The sequence below is a fragment of the Garra rufa genome, chromosome 6, assembly GCF_049309525.1.
Source record: "Garra rufa chromosome 6, GarRuf1.0, whole genome shotgun sequence".
In the NCBI taxonomy this organism is placed as follows: domain Eukaryota; kingdom Metazoa; phylum Chordata; class Actinopteri; order Cypriniformes; family Cyprinidae; genus Garra; species Garra rufa.
Genome location: NC_133366.1, coordinates 39,543,458 through 39,559,613, shown reverse-complemented (window position 1 = coordinate 39,559,613; position 16,156 = coordinate 39,543,458). Strand labels below are relative to the sequence as shown.

At 36.1% G+C, this 16,156-nt stretch overlaps 1 protein-coding gene across 1 annotated transcript in view; it reads left to right on the top strand.

The window, feature by feature from the left end:
• Positions 1 to 3,634: 3,634 nt before the first annotated feature.
• ptprdb (protein tyrosine phosphatase receptor type Db) overlaps positions 3,635 to 16,156 on the top strand; it is a 78,299-nt gene continuing 65,777 nt past the window's right edge. The window contains exon 1 of the mRNA XM_073843138.1: positions 3,635 to 3,869. The gene's annotated coding sequence lies outside the window, so the exon portion shown is untranslated. The remainder of the gene's footprint in view (positions 3,870 to 16,156) is intronic.

The window sequence follows — 16,156 nt, the reverse complement described above, 5'->3', positions numbered from 1 at the left end:
GAGCGTCTGGAAGCCGCTCCTTGGGGAGGGGCTCTGTCACGTATCTGGTCTATCCTGTCATCAAGAACTCTTGCACCACACTTCATGGACTTCATTCCCCACAAGCCACTGCACTAATCACTGCATTCACCTGCTCTCACTTTACTGATTACTGCTCACAGCTGCACCTCATCACACTGACTGCATTTAAGCTTCACACACACACAGCCACTCTGCGAAGTCTTACCGTTCCCTATGGTCGTAATTCCGAGCGTTTTCCCTTGTGTTGGTTTCTCTGTGTATGACTCTGGACTGTGTACCCCGTTGACGATTCCTGCTACCTGCCATTGCGACCATTGCCTGTGTATCGAACTGTTTCCTGGATTTCCTACGTTGTTCCTGTTTTCCTGGTGATTATTCCTGCCTGTTTACGATTCTCAATAAATGCTGCAAATGGATCCGCACGTCTCAGTCTGACTCCCTGTGACAGTATATATATTTTTAAAAATAATAATAAACAGGAAAAAGAGGAAATATTAAAATATGATTTCGTCTCTGATTTTATTGGTGTCTAAATAATGTAAAGATATTATTATTTTTGGTATTACTGGTGGTTTTAGCACTCAGCATACCTGGTAAATAAAAATGTCACCTCTCGCCACTGCTGTGCATTAGTTTGAATGCAGAATGTTAAAGCTCCCTGTCTATGATCTCATTAGTAATAATAAAATGGCAGTAATGCTGAGGAAAAAAGAAAAACTATTGGCTGTAAACTTTCGGATACCTGAAGAAAACTTATTTTAAATAAGTAATTGTTTTAAAAAGTACCTTGCTTACATAATTTAAAAAATAAAGTAAAGTTGGCCCAAATTAAATTGGATATAAAACAAATATGAAAATGTAGCCATGTGCAGTACTATTGAAAACTGAGAATGTGTTCATCGTGATATTTAGTTGTTAATGAAAACTGTAATCAACTTGAATCTTGAAACCGGTGAAGATTGACACACCTACTTTTACAGAGATTCCAACTATAAACAAAAAGCATAGAAACTGCAATTTTACATGTTTTTAAAATTGTAAAGTTGTATTTGCACAGCAGAAGAATTAATTGGGGAAAAAATGTAGATCAAGAATCGTTTTGGAATCGGATCGTGACTCCCAGAATCGGAATCGGATCGGATCGTGAAGTGCCTGAAGATTCCCACCTCTAGTAATTAGTAAACACATTAAAACCACATCAGACAAGGTTATTTAAACTGAAAGGCTGAACTGAGTCTTTAGGACGAAGGTGTTTTTCAATGCCAGGTTGGTACAGGCTGTACCTTTGAAATTTCTAGATTTATATTTATAACATTTTGTGCTTCAGAAATGTTTGACTGGTCACATTTACCTGAATAGTCTGTAATAGGCTGTTTAATGGGTGGATCTTACTTCTTTATTTTTATAACCATGACATTGACTTTACTCACCAAGCATCCTAGGTGTATAAGACTTACTTCTTTCAGACAAATCTGGTCAGATTTGTATTAAACATTATGCTGGCTCTTCCAAGCTTTATAATGGTAGTGGCAGTGTTTCTGTTCAACAGTCCAAAAGAAGTCCAATAAAGTGCATCCATCCATAATAAAAAGTGTCTCACATGGCTCAGGGTGTGAATAAAGTTCTCCTGTAGTGAATCAATGCATTTTTAGAAGAAAAATATCCATATTTAAAATGTAATAATCATTTTTAATCATTTTCCGGGCAGATGACATAGGACGTATGCTAACGCTTGCGCCACTGTTCTCATGAAAACCAACATTTGTTTACAGGAGCAAAAGAAAGCGAAGTTCTTAGCAAAGGAAAACCAGTCTTTTGGCTTATATTGAAATTAGGGGTGCAAAGGATCCGTACGGACCAGACCCCACGGTTCGGCACGCATGTGATTCGCGTGTTAACTGTTAAGTTTAACCATCATAGAGTGAATGTGTATCATTTGCATGTGTTTTGTCTTGCCAATTCACCCATTCAAACAATGTGAAACCATTCAAGCAAACGAGAGCATGCATTGCACGCTGAGAGAGAGATGCTGCGTTCACGCCATATCATAATTACCGTAATTTCGAGATGACAACACATGACGTTCTACTCGGAGCTGTTCACGTCCTCAGAATATCAACGCCTAAACTGAGCCTATGTTGGTCAGGTGGTACAGCAGTCATGTGGTACAAGTCGTAGCTCTCAGAAGACTCCCAGTTCACAAGTTGTAATTACAAGTTCTACGAGGACGTGAATGCTTTTTACAAGTTAGGATCTCGTAATTACGGGAATTCCGATATGGCTTGAACGCGCCTAGATACACAATTCACACAGATTGATTCCTCTTTTACTTCTTGGAAACATACACACAAAGTTATGTTTAAATACCCGTTTTGGTATTCTGGTAAACACAGTTATGTCATAAGTGAACCGAAACAGCTGAGAAAGAAACCAATTAGGTTATGTGCATTTGGCCTTAAAGAGACAGCAGCCCAAATACCTGCAGTGAGAAGCACTAGTTATTTTACAATTAGTTATTACATTTCTGCACCTGAAAATACTTGTGTTGCTGACTTTATGTTGTATTCATCTATGCTTGTCATTTGTAAAAAATGTTCTTGTTTTTTTACTGACTTAGTAAAAAAGTCAGCTAGTTCTTTCTGCTGTGGTATATAAGTACTTAAAGTAAGCTTTCAGTAATTAACAAAAAATTAACTTTTTTGTTGATCCGAAAAAATGATCTGATCCTTGGCTCAAAATCCGTAATATGATCCGAACTGTGAGTTTTGTGATCCGTTAATCAAAATCCTGTGACATTTTTCTTTACAAATCCTTGTTTTGTACTTGTTCCTCTGTGCAGTTAGCGCAAGCTAGAAAAAAGTTATTATTCCGTTTTAAATATGGATATTTTTCTTTAAAAAAAAAATGCATCAATTCACGATCTGTGTGAGGCGCTTTTTTTATGGGTGGATGAGCTTTATTGGACTTCTTTTGGACTGTTGAACAGAAAAACCCACCCACATCCATTATAAACTTGGAAGAGCTAGGATTTTAAAATAACTCCAACTGGATTCGTCTGAAAGAAGAAAGTCGTATGCACCTAGGATGACTCGAGGGAGAGTAAATCATGGACTAGTTTATATTTTAGGGTGAACTAACGCTTTAAAAAATATTCACTGGAGTAAAAAGTGTGTCAACTTACCAGAGTCTCCCAATTGAAAATGCTATATCACATATTAATATTATGATTTTATAATATACACTACGATTTTATAATATACACTACGATTTCAAACAGTCAAATCAAAAGCATGGTCTTTTAAAACTATTCAGGATGTTACAGATAAAGATATAGTTAGTGACCCTAAAGTGTTACCACACAAACCGTCAGATGTGACTGGCCTGGTTTCTAGACGTTCACCTTAAGTCTCTCCGATGTGCAAATGCAATTTCTCCAAATTATTTATTTTCCCTGAACCGGAGATTCATTCCGGGGCACCTGACGTCACTCCGCCGTCGCTTGCTGCTGCCGCCGCTGCCGCCACTCTGTCCTGCCTCGAGCCCGTCCCCTTATATTCCGTTGCGCGTGAGTGTGTGCGCGAGCGCTCCTGTATGCTCGCGCGCTCGGCTGCACACACAGCATCAGCATCATCAAAAAGAGAGACCTGCGAGCTCTTTACGAGCGCTGGAAACACGCAGTGCTTCTGCTGCTGTTGTGCTTTTTATAGTTCAACCCAGCACCGGTGAACCTCACAAGGGAGAGGACGGGCTTCTGGATTATATCTCTGGTGCTCATAGATGAATTCACAGGCGGTACCGAGCCGGTGAGATCCGAATGAAAACCTGAACCCGACAGCGATGTTGATCAGGTAGGCGAGGAGTAAAAGCCTCATCCGCTCCCTAGTTATTATGGAGGAAATGACCAAATAATTTCATTGTAGTGTTCAGTCATCCACTCGAGCTACAATTGCATGTGAATCGATTGGAAATCCTTTATTGTAAATCAGACAGGCTAATGCAAAGACTATATTGTATGCATGCATGCACATTCTACTTTTTGGTTGCTGTTTTGCTAGCATATTAACATAATGTGTTTTTCATAAGGAGTATATTGCATCATGCTACATGTTCCTCTTTTTTTTTTTTTTTTCATATTCTTGCAATATATACATAAATATATACATAGTTGCTTGTTATAATTTAGGCATTTGCTGTATTGTCTTAATTGCCATGGATTTTTGTAGTGGTTTCCCCACTACCGCCTTTTAGATCATTCAGTGATGTTCGGGGAACCCAGTGCTCCGGGGCATTATGTTAAGCTTAAAGTATTACTGTTTATGACAGAATGTTCTCCACGGATCATTAAAAGCATATTCTTAATGGACCAACAAACTGAATGACTCTACATTTGAACAAAGTTCACATGGAAGGGGATTATGTGTGATGACTTTTGCTATACCTCCTAATGCTCTTAGTGTGTGTGAGAGACAGAAGGGGGAGGGAATGAAAGAGCGAGGGATATTATGATGTTAGGGTATTAAGGTTTGCATATGCAAGAGAACAAATTCGGAGGAAAGGAGAGAGGAGTTTGGCGGTTGGTCTGAGTGAGGTGCAAGTGTTTGACCCGTAATGCCCAGAGCTGTGAGAAAATGACAGATGGACGAAGTGAGAGAGTGATTTTCTGAGTTGTGAATAATTTATTTCTTTTCCATACCTGCAGACTAAGGGTTGCTCGGAGCACACTTGAAAACTTGCACTATTCGAAAAGCAGGTTGCCTCAGCTTCGGCGGCATATGGTTAATATTAATAATGTAGACGTCACAAAGGCACAATCCTTGTGCTTATTGCACAGACGTGCGTCTCTGATACCATTTATAGGTGTGGGTCCTAAGTGCTTCTGCTAGTGAATGTTGTGCTTATGACACTGAGCTGAAAGCTAGCAGTAAAATCTCTTCCTGAAACTGGAGAAGAGTTTAATAGCACTGATGTGCTCAGTGCTTAAGGCTTGATCAGCTCAAGTGTTCTGCATGTGCATTACTGTCAAAACCATATGGTTTAAGGCTTCTTTTTGGAAATGATTTCTAATCTTCTTGAGAAGAACTTGTACTCAATAGCCATTATATAGCGGTATAGATGGCCTGATGGACTGGGGCAACTATAATTGGGTTTCAAGCCAGTTCATAGAATACTGTATCTATGCCATAAGTTACATTTGTGTGTGCTTAAAACTACTGTTGAGCTAAATTCAAAATGTAAAAACGTAATGCATTTGAATACAGTTCGATGAAACATAATAATATGGAACAGAACTTCTGCATACTTTTTGTGCTTGACACACAATTATAAAAACTCAACTCTCATGGCGTTAGATGCTAAAAAACAGTTGACCACAAATTAAAAAGTACAGCATAGGAGCAGAATCTATCTGTATGAATCATATATACAGAAATCTCAATGTTTAATATAAAATGTTTTGTTAAAAAATAGTAGCATTATTTTTGCACAAAAATGACTGCAGTACTGTCACAAACCCCCAGTTACGTTTGTGTGCTTAAAATTACTGTTGAGCGAATAGAAATGCAAATATGTAATGTATTTCTTCATTTGAATACAGCCAGATAAAGCAAAATAATATGAAAAAGAACTTCTGCATACTTTTTGGACTTGACACACAGTTATAAAAACTCAATTAGATGCTAAATATATTATATTTTGCATTTCAATTTTACCTGATGCATTTAAATGTGGGAAGGTTATTGAAACATTTAGCTAAACTTCAGTTTCTTAACTTTCGCGATGATTGATGTTTACTGTGTTTTTGCCCCAAAATGACTGCAGTACTGTCACAAACCCCCAGTTAAGTTTGTGTGTTCGAATCGAATGTTGAGCGAATAGAAATGCAAAATGCAAAAAAATATAATGTATTTCTTCATTTAAATACAGCTAGATGAAGCAATATTAAATGGAACAGAACTTCTGCATACTTTTTGTACTTGACACACAGTTATAAAAACTCAATGCTCATGGCGTTAGATGCTAAAAAACAGCAAGAAGAAATGCAAAGACGTCTGTTTGATGTATGACCAGAGTAGACCAAAAATGAAAAAGTATAGCATAGGAGCAGAATCTAGCTGTATAAAGTTTTATTTAAAATGTTTTGTTAAAAAATAGTAGCATTATTCTTTTTCCCAGAGGCAAAAATCTGTTGCTTATTGAGAGAAGAATCGTTATTTTTATGTACTGCTTTGGCTATCACTGTATTATACTTTTTGCACATCTACAATCAGCTCGCAGCATGATGAGACAAGATTGATGTTGCTTACAGATAAGTGGTAGAATAAAGCATTGCTGTCTGGAATCTGTAGTCTTTTTTTTTTTATTGCTGTACAACAGCTGACAACCAATTTCCTACATAGCCGTGCTAGTTTCACGTCTAGCTCTTTCATCTTTTTCTTTTTACGTAATAAAATAATTTCAGCTCAAATCAATATTTCATATCCATTTATTTATTTATTTTCCAAGCAGCTTTGTAATAAGTGGGATAATGTACAGTCGGATAATGTACAGAGATGGTCATTATTGCAAAGTGAACCTCAACAGGGTGATCCGAATAAAGGCTTTATTTTGCAGTTATGACTGGCTCATTACTCCTTACTTGAACTTTTTTGAATGTTAGTTCATCTGTTTGGAATGCTAATTTTACTTCTCATGTCTTTTCTGAGCATTAGTATATCTATCTGAAAATCTATTTTCACTTCTCTCCTGTCACACACTGTATGTGTTTAGTCATCATGCTTACCTCTTTAAAATTTATAGGTGATGCATGTCATATCTGTGACACTGTTATCACCAAATGGCATTGCAAAAAGAATGACTGTAATAATGACATTGTCTTCCATTGTTTAGATAAACCTGCCCCAGATTTACACCATTGGCTGAGCTATTGTTGCTATGTTGGGCTTGTGGGGAAGTAATCAGAGCAATGTTTTGAAAGCGCCACACAGCCACAGCGAAAATTAATCTACAAATAGCTTCCATTTGTCTCTGTACATTAAGCTGAGATAAGAGAAAGTACATTAACAGTGAAATATTTGAACTCTTTACCTTTAAAAAGCCAATAAAGTCTGTGAGCTTCCGTGAACTTGTAGAGAGATCTTGCAGGATGCGAGCATATTGAGACTTAATTTAATAGGATGGGTCCTATAAGCGAAACATCAAAGAGTTGTGATCAAGGAGACTCTCTAGTGATGTACAATTCATGAACTTGAGGTTCAAATCTCTTTTTGAAAGCATTTTTGCCTCTTTATTGGATAGCAGAGTTAAATGTGAAGAGAAGAGGGCAAAGTAGTGTTACTCACATGCACAATAGCTTATAATAGTTGTCAATAGAAGTTATTCTAAAGTTGTTTTAATAAAACGGTGCACCTGATTCAATCACAAATCACAATGACTCATGAGTTAATGCTAAGTCAATATAACAGCTCTCAGATCTTTCAAACTGGTTGTGTCATGAATCAGATTGATTTAGCGATTTGTTACCATCATCAAAAATGAACCCCTGGAGGCGTTTTAGCATCATAAGTAAAAGCGTATGAAATATCACTGCTGTGTTTTGGATGAAGTTAGATCATTGCATATCATAATGACTGTAATTTCATGTGTTCCAGTTCTGTCTGTTCAGTTGCACTCTAATTGTTACTGTCTTCATGCCACATAAAGGGACACACTGTTACTTACAGCACTGTTCCTGTTTGCTGTTTGGAACATATTTAGAACTATTCATGAGTGGTTTATAAATTGCTATCACTGCCAGATATATAAAAATAGAAAGTACCTGATATGTCTTGCATACCATGTTCCAGTTTTTAAATTCAGGGGGAAAAACCAGATGTGTGATGGAAAAAAATTAATGATCCTTAGTCGCTAGTGATCAGGCACTTTGAAAAGGCTTGTTATAGTGATTATGGTTTGTTTTAGCTTGGTGCTGCAAATCCCATTTGTAGGATATAAAATATGAAATTATGGTAATCCATTTATACAAGCTGTTTGTCTTCTCAAGTGTGTTTTTATTTAAGAGGCACCTATTCTCAGAATATGCATTTAGGGGTTATTCAGATCCATTTTTAAAACACTTGTGTCCTTTTTAAATCATTCATAGCAGGGATACATGGTTATACAAGACCAAAGAAAATAAGTGCAAAGAAGCCCAGCTACCATGGAGTGAAACTAATGGGTTTTTGTGACATGAAGACAAAATAAAATTACTCATAAACAACTGAAAGAACAGCTACAGTATTAAAATGTCTGCATTTATTCCATAATAATGGAATTGAAGTTTCTAAACAGGCATGCATTTGTGTTTATGTATTTATTATAAAATCAATATCGCTTTTTAATCTTTTTGTTTCATGTATAACCTAAGAAAATGGAACGTATATTTACAAATTAGGGCCCGATGATTTTCCTGAAAGCATGGACGGAATCGCAGAATGCATTCATAAAAATGTTTAAACTCTAAACTCAAATTTACTCTATGAATGTATGTACAATACTGAATGTCATGGAATTTGTTAACTTTGAATGAATTAATCAAAAGTAAGTCATTACACTAATCAAATCATGGTATGGACTAGTATCTGTGAATATTAAGCTGCAAAATTACTATTTAATATGAGTCTGGCACTTCTGCATGTCTTTATATGAATGAATGAATGCGGCAGACGCAGGGTTTCATTTACTACATATTAAATGAGGACATAAATACATGAACAACCTCTCCAGAACTGTTCTGAGAGTCACTTCATGAGCACTTCACCTTTTCTTTTGAGAGAAGCTATCCTCATGCCATATACATTCAGAAATGTAAACCAGTCAAATAATTTGAAGTCAGAAATATATTGTTATTGTTCAGTAGAATGTACATACTATTAGTACTACTAAAATTATTCAAACTTTTTTTAAGGAATAATCACACAACATTTCTTTCATGTTTTAATTTAAAAAGTTTGTTTAATTTTCAGCAATTAAAATAAAATTGTTTTATGCTTTCATTTCATAACAGAACATTTTAAATAGACAACACAGAATTTCTGAGGGGAAAAAAACTTTATTTTATTTTATTTTAAGAATAAATTGTAATAAATTGAGTTTTTACGCATTCAAATAATTAGACATTTTAAAACAAAGAATTTTGTAACAAATAAAACATATTGTGGGAAAAAAATTCAAATAATTTCATAGGGCCCTAAACATAAATTGATGTGAATTTAGATAAGTTTCATGATTTTAAATAATTAAACATGCTTTTTGATTTTTAATATTTAATTTAGCCATTAAAAAGGAGTCAAGAAAAATTAAAACAGAAAAAAGGAATTAGGAATAAATAAATATTATAACATTTCAGAATTTTCTCCATATGGACCTAATAGTGCCCTGAGTTTAAATTTCCAAAATGCAGTTTAAATGCATATTTAAAGCGCTCTAAATGATCCCAGCTGAGAAAGAAGGGTCTTATCTAGCGAAAGATCAGTTATTTTCTAGAAAAATTACAATTGATATACTTTTAGGGGGATTTTGAAGTTGGAGGAGAAAATAAGATGGGAGTTTTTCAACATACCCTAACTGTCTTGAACCAGAGTGCACAGAGTATGCATACACATCGCAGAGCTAGACAAGACAAGCATTTGTGGTTAAAAAGTGTATGAATTGTACTTTTTTTTTCTAGAAAATAACCATGATCTCAGCTGGGATCATTTAGAGCAAGTTCAAACTCGGGGGCACCATAGAAGTCCACTATATGGAGAAAATTCCTAAAACATAATTTCTGTACGAATGAAGAAAGAAAGACATGAACATCATGGATGACAAGGGGGTGAGTAAATTATCTGTAAATATTTGTTCTGGAAGTGAACTAATCATTTAAGTGAAAAGAGATTTTTTTTTTAAACTCAGAAAATGGTTTCTGAAAGAGGTAATAGAAACTGTAAAAAAAAAATTCAAAAATTTTTTTCAAAATATAATTATTATAATTTATATTATTATATGCAAATGTACTTTCCAACAAAATCACCCCTCTAACTCTCAAATAATTTATTCATTCTAAATATACAGTAGCTATGTATTTTTTTTAAGGAATTTCATATTTTTTCATATCACAAGGTCAGTTTTTTTTCCAATATCATTCAGCTCTGTGACATACAGTTGTTTATTTTAGACCTACACTGGGTCTGTAAGTGAATTGTAAGTCCTGCACTATATAGGTTGCCCAAAGCATCCAGACAGGCAGTTCTTTTTGTTTGTTTATGTTGTTAAACAAATCAATATTTCTTTTCTTTCTTTGGCGGAGTGCAACATCTAGAACAGGGGTGGGGAACCTTGATCCTCGAGGGCCGGTGTCCCTGCAGAGTTTAGCTCCAACCCTAATCAAGCACACCTGAACAAGCTAATCAAGGTCTTCAGGATACAGGTTGGTAATTTTTTTTCAGGGTTGGAGCTAAACTCTGCGGGGACACCGGCCCTCGAGGATCAAGGTTCCCCACCCCTGATCTAGAAGGTCTTCAAATGTTGAAACAGAAAAAGTCACTTGGAATACGCCGAGGACCCATGTGATCGTGTCACGCAGGGCGTTCCATATGTAGAAGCTTCAGGTCACTTTTGGCTAGGGTGAGACAGATGTGTGTACCTGTTAACTGTCACAGCTGCTCCATGTCAAAGTAGCTCTAATTGGAGTTCTGCGTTGTCAAGGCAATGAGTGCCTGCCAGCGAGACTGTCCCACATCTACATGTCATTTTGTCCTCATCTGTCTCTTGCCCTGACAGCTGCATCTGTTGTACAGAGACTTAATGAAGGGTTTTGTAGAGTTTGTGTTTGTAACACACTAACATGTTCTTGTGTTGAGTTACAGCGGCCATATGGCCAAAGAATTGTCTTCGCTTGCTGTTATATGTTTGAGTGCTCATGTGATGGGATGCATATTAGAGATGAGAAGCTGTTTGAAAACTTAGTATTGAATTAAGTACCTGGTGACGATCTCTCTTTTCAGTTAGTGATTATATCCAATTCAGTTGTGCGTTTTTGTGTGTTCCCGAATGAACAATGGGAAACATACACATTATTTATTTCTCCCCAATACTGCAAATCACCTTATGTAACCACCGTTATTTCCAAACAGATTTACTTGAAAGATCTGCAGGGGTCTTTGACCTTTTTCAGGCCAGGGACCCCCTATTGGATAAGAGACCCCTTGTTACATTTGAAGTCTGTTTCATTTCATTTTTACCTGATGTATTTTAATGTGGAAGGGTTAATGCAACATTTAGCTAAACTTCGGTTTCTTAACTTTAGCTTTGATTGATGTTTGTTTAATATTTTTTCCACAATAAAAATGAGTGCAATACTGTCACGAACCCCCTGTTGAAGACCCCTGCTGCACAGCATTAATAGTACAACAGTCGTATTTATGGCATTGCAGGTCCATCTATAGTTAATAAGCTGCATTATAAATTGCTGCTCATGTCCATGGACTCTTAGAGCACAAATTGATTTAATAGTTAAAAACTGACGTGGTTCAGCAAAATAAGAGTACATCGCTCAGTCAGGGTTGGAGAGGGAGTTTAGTGGCTCGTCTGTTGAGCTTTTATTGTAGTAATTTCAAAGCCTGTGTAGACGTTAAAGTGATAATTCACCCAAATTCTCACGTCATTCCGAAGCTGTATGAGTTTCTTTCTTTTGTGGAGGGCAGAAGGTGATTTCTTTGAAGTGTATCCTGTTTGGTCATTTTCATATAATGAAAGTTCTTACAAATGTCAAAAAGCACCGCCATCGAATATATTAGAGTTGGATGTTGGGTCAGTTTTGAAGTCAATCACATCAAGCAGCATTGCTTCTCACACATCTTTGTGACCAAATGTCAGTGAGTGTGTTTACATGGGCATTCTTAAAGTGTTCCAAATGACAAAAAGCACCATAAAAGCATAATCAAATATGGCAGTGCATCCAACTAGAGGGAGTGTTTCTGCTTGTATATATTGTAAATATACTATGCACTCCGACTCTTTTTGGGGGGTGTTTTTCTATTTTTTCTTTGACAGGACAATGGATACATGACAGGAAGTGAGTGGGGGTGGGATTGGGAAAGGTCCACGAAGCAAGATTTAATCTCGGGACACCATATGTCGGCGCACTGCCCACAAGGCTATCAGCACCGACTCCTCTGACTCCCAAGAAATTATCTCATCTTGTGCAGCTGAAGGATAAGTGGTAGTAGAAACTACAAACATGGGAGGGGAATATGAGTCAGTACTAGTTTGCTGCTGACATTTTGGAATACTCTGAGGTAGGGGTGGGCGATATACTGCTAGACATGATTAATCGGTAGAAATTTGTCAACCGGTAGAGATTTTGGACTGTTGTCTGTATCACACAACATTGATGTGCTACATGGTCATGAAAACGTAACTTTTGCATGTGTTTTTTTAGCATTGTGGTTTAAAAACAAGTTGAAATGCAATCAGCAAGGAAAAAGAACTAATTTTGCTTTATGTGCAATTGCGCATACTTTCTGAGATTTTCTAAGCGTTTTTTGAGAGGCTAGTGCACATGAAGACAGTGTTCATAGAGTGAGTTATTTTTGCTTCCTTAAAGGCCTTGAACAGTTAAATACACACACTGGAATTCTCAAAATGCCTGTCTTTGCAAGTGTCCTTGTAAACACAGTAATTTAGGTTTTAAATGAAAGCAAACAGCTGAGAAAGAAAACATGTGTAATTGTATATTGGATCCGGGCAGCTCTTAAAGTGACAGCAGTCTAATATTCCTGCTGTCTGTCATTTATATTAATGACACAGCAAAAGAGAGAAAATCTTTCACTGCTCTTGACTAAATCACTTTTTTAATAAAAAGAAACATACAACACAGTGAAAAATATGCAGTGTTTTTATACATTTGATTACTTTATACAATGTATGTATGTAGCATTTCTTATTTATTTGTTCTACTGTAGGTTATTTTTGTCCTATTTTTTGTCGTAATTTCTTATTCTTGTTAAAATCGCTGGCTATTAACATGTCTTCATTGAGCTTGAGTTTTTTTTTTTTAATTTAGGCTAGTATTAGTTTTTTTTATATTGATATATATAGTTACTGTAAAATAAAAATACTTATTTTGTGATATAAGATTTTGGTCATATCACCCACCCCTACTGTGGTTTATAATAGGGGTGCACGATATTAGATTTCTGCCAATATCCGATATGCCGATATGTTTCAACTCATTTTAGCCGATAGCCAATGCCAATACCGATATATTTCCTTTTGTTTGGAAACAACGCAAAGTCTCTCCTGTGTGGAAATTGTAAGCAAATTATTTTACATTTTGGTTAATTTTTAACAAGAACTTATTAGTTAGAACTAAATAATCAATAATTAAGTTATTTTATAATGATAGTACACTGAAGCTTTGAAAATAACTATAAATAAACTATATATCAATCACTGCATTTTTTTTCGCTGGAAAAATGCAGTGGTAACCTTAACATTTTATTTTAAGATTTACATTTGTAGATGGTCTAAAGCAAAAGTGAAAATCTTTTCTGTAAATTTTTTTTTTACATATTACACATTTATGAATAAATCAGTATATATAAAATTTAATTTACAAGAATCATGTTTGTGATTAAATTTAAATTCACGTAAGCTTTTTAATCAAAACATACTCATGATTTTATCACACCAATTACTGCTTTATTTAGTCAGAAACATAGTCTAAATATTGTTTGTTTATTTTACTTTTATTTTATTAGAAGTAGGCCAACAGCACCCCCTACGGAATTAAAACTCTTTACCGAAATCGGCATAATTTTTTCATGTCTGGGCGATGCCGATATTTACACTTAAAGCCATTATCGGCTAATTCCAATATCGGTTTGATAATATCGTGCATCCCTAGTTAATAATGCTTCATTTACCATCAGAACTCAAATAAAAAATACAATACTATGAGTAGAATACATAGATTCTTATGTTGTGATGTCACATTTTTGCACACTGACAGGATTTTGGTTTGCATTTGGTGTAAAGTCTGATTTGAGACATCAGCGGTGCCATATTTGAGAATGGAGGACGATATTTTTAGTGTCTAAATATTGTATGGCTTCTGAACACTTGGAATATATTGCATGAATCATGTGGACCACGTTTGTTGTTTCTTTTTGTGCTCCAGTACCAGTACCCATTAACTTTTTTTGAATGTAGAAGAACAGCCATGATATTCCACAAAATATCTCCTTTTGTGTTTCATGGGAAAAAAAAGGGCTACATGTTTGGAACGACATGAGGGTGAATAAATTCTAAAAGTGGACTCCGAAAGGTCTAAAAGCTCATCACAGACATGCTGTGTTGTTTTCACTGTTATATGACATGCAGTTAGCCCTCTCATCATAACTAAATATCACCTAACTGCAGGCTAATTGTGTCTGTGCATGTTAACATGATTGGTGCCTTAGTAATAAATATCAATTATTTGACTCGTTGCATCTTTGAATAAGTAATTAAGACGCAGATTTGTTTAGTCAGCAGCTACGTCTCACGGTTCCACAAATACACACATATACACACTTGCTGTCGGCTTTCTTTCAGTCTCTTATGCTCCTCTCCCTCTCGCTTGCTCTGTCTCTCTCATATGCACACAGACGTAGCCACAAAGCTTAGCTATCGACTTTTGGCACAAATGGAGTTGAAGCAGGAAATATCAGGTTATCATAATGATCTCTGTTCTTTCCAGATTAGGCAGGGAAGCGTATGGCTCTAACACACGGGAGAGGAAAATAATCCACACACACACATGCACGCAAAATCCACATTGTCTACCCAGTCCAAATAGAAAATATAGGATTCAGATTCTAATTTAAACCTGTGAACAAATGATTGGAGGTTTTGGAAAAGTTTAAAACTAAGAAATGTTATGAAGTAAAATTAAGAAGATTTTTTTTTTCAAGATTCTGCACTGTTGTGACCATTTTAATGCCCTTGTGCTAAAGGTCAGATTTTCTTGCTTTCACTGAAGCAGAAGATGCTCTTTCAAATCATGCTGGACAGCATGGATCATAAGACTTGTGAAGTTTATTCCAGCTTGAGTGCATGCTTTCAAAAAAGTCAAAATAAATAAGAAATGAATAACAAAAAAAATCTGACTTTAAATATACAGTAGCATAATTCATATGTATATGTTATTCTCTGTATTTTATATTTTATTTTATGTGAAATTCATGTCATTTTTTTTTAAAGTTGAGGCTTTTTTGTGTCTTAGACTTTTGGATGTGATGTGTCTTTGGTGGATATACTCAATGTATTTGTGTTGTTTGCGTATGCGCTGCACTCATCTACGTATTTCCCTGATAATAATGTGTATTAGGGATTGTGTTAAGCTGCTGTGGAGTGTTTTCCAAATGAGGCAGATGGTGTGTGTGTGTGTAGGTTTAGGGGTTTGAAGGGCTTCAGTTTTACATGAGTCAGAGATCAGATTGACCCATTTCCTCCGCAGCCGAATCCTGACATGTGGAAACACACTTACATTTGGGGTTTGTACGTGTCACCGTTCCCCTCCTTCGCTCCCCGTTTCCTACATCATCATGATTCCCTGCAGGAAGTGACACGTGTGGTCTTTTCTTGCTCAGCTCTGTAAAAGTGAAGGAAGCCTCAGAGTGCAGTGGAGGAATTAAATATGGATAGGAGACGGGGGAGGCAGCACGGATGAGGGGGTCCGCAACCACTCTCTCTCCTAATGATGTGATGTGATGTGATGTGACAAGCGTGGTGCTCGTGGGGGCAGAGTTACCATAGCGATTCCCAACACGCCCCCCATCTGTGGCAATCTCCCATGCACAGCATCCATATTTAATGCAACTTTTACTTAGTGCAGTTCAACTGCCCACCCAACTCTTTCTCTCTCTCTCTCTCTCTCTCTCTCTCTTTCATTCTTCACGTTATATTTTCAGAAGTAAGATACATTATACATTTATGGGGTGAATGTTATAATTATTGAGTTTACCATTAAAGTTTCCGGGCCTGCTGGAGAGAGAGACCTTTAGGAGCTGTCATGTATTATCATATATTCCATGCCATTTTTTTAACTTAAAGTTACAGTCACAGTTACTTAAAG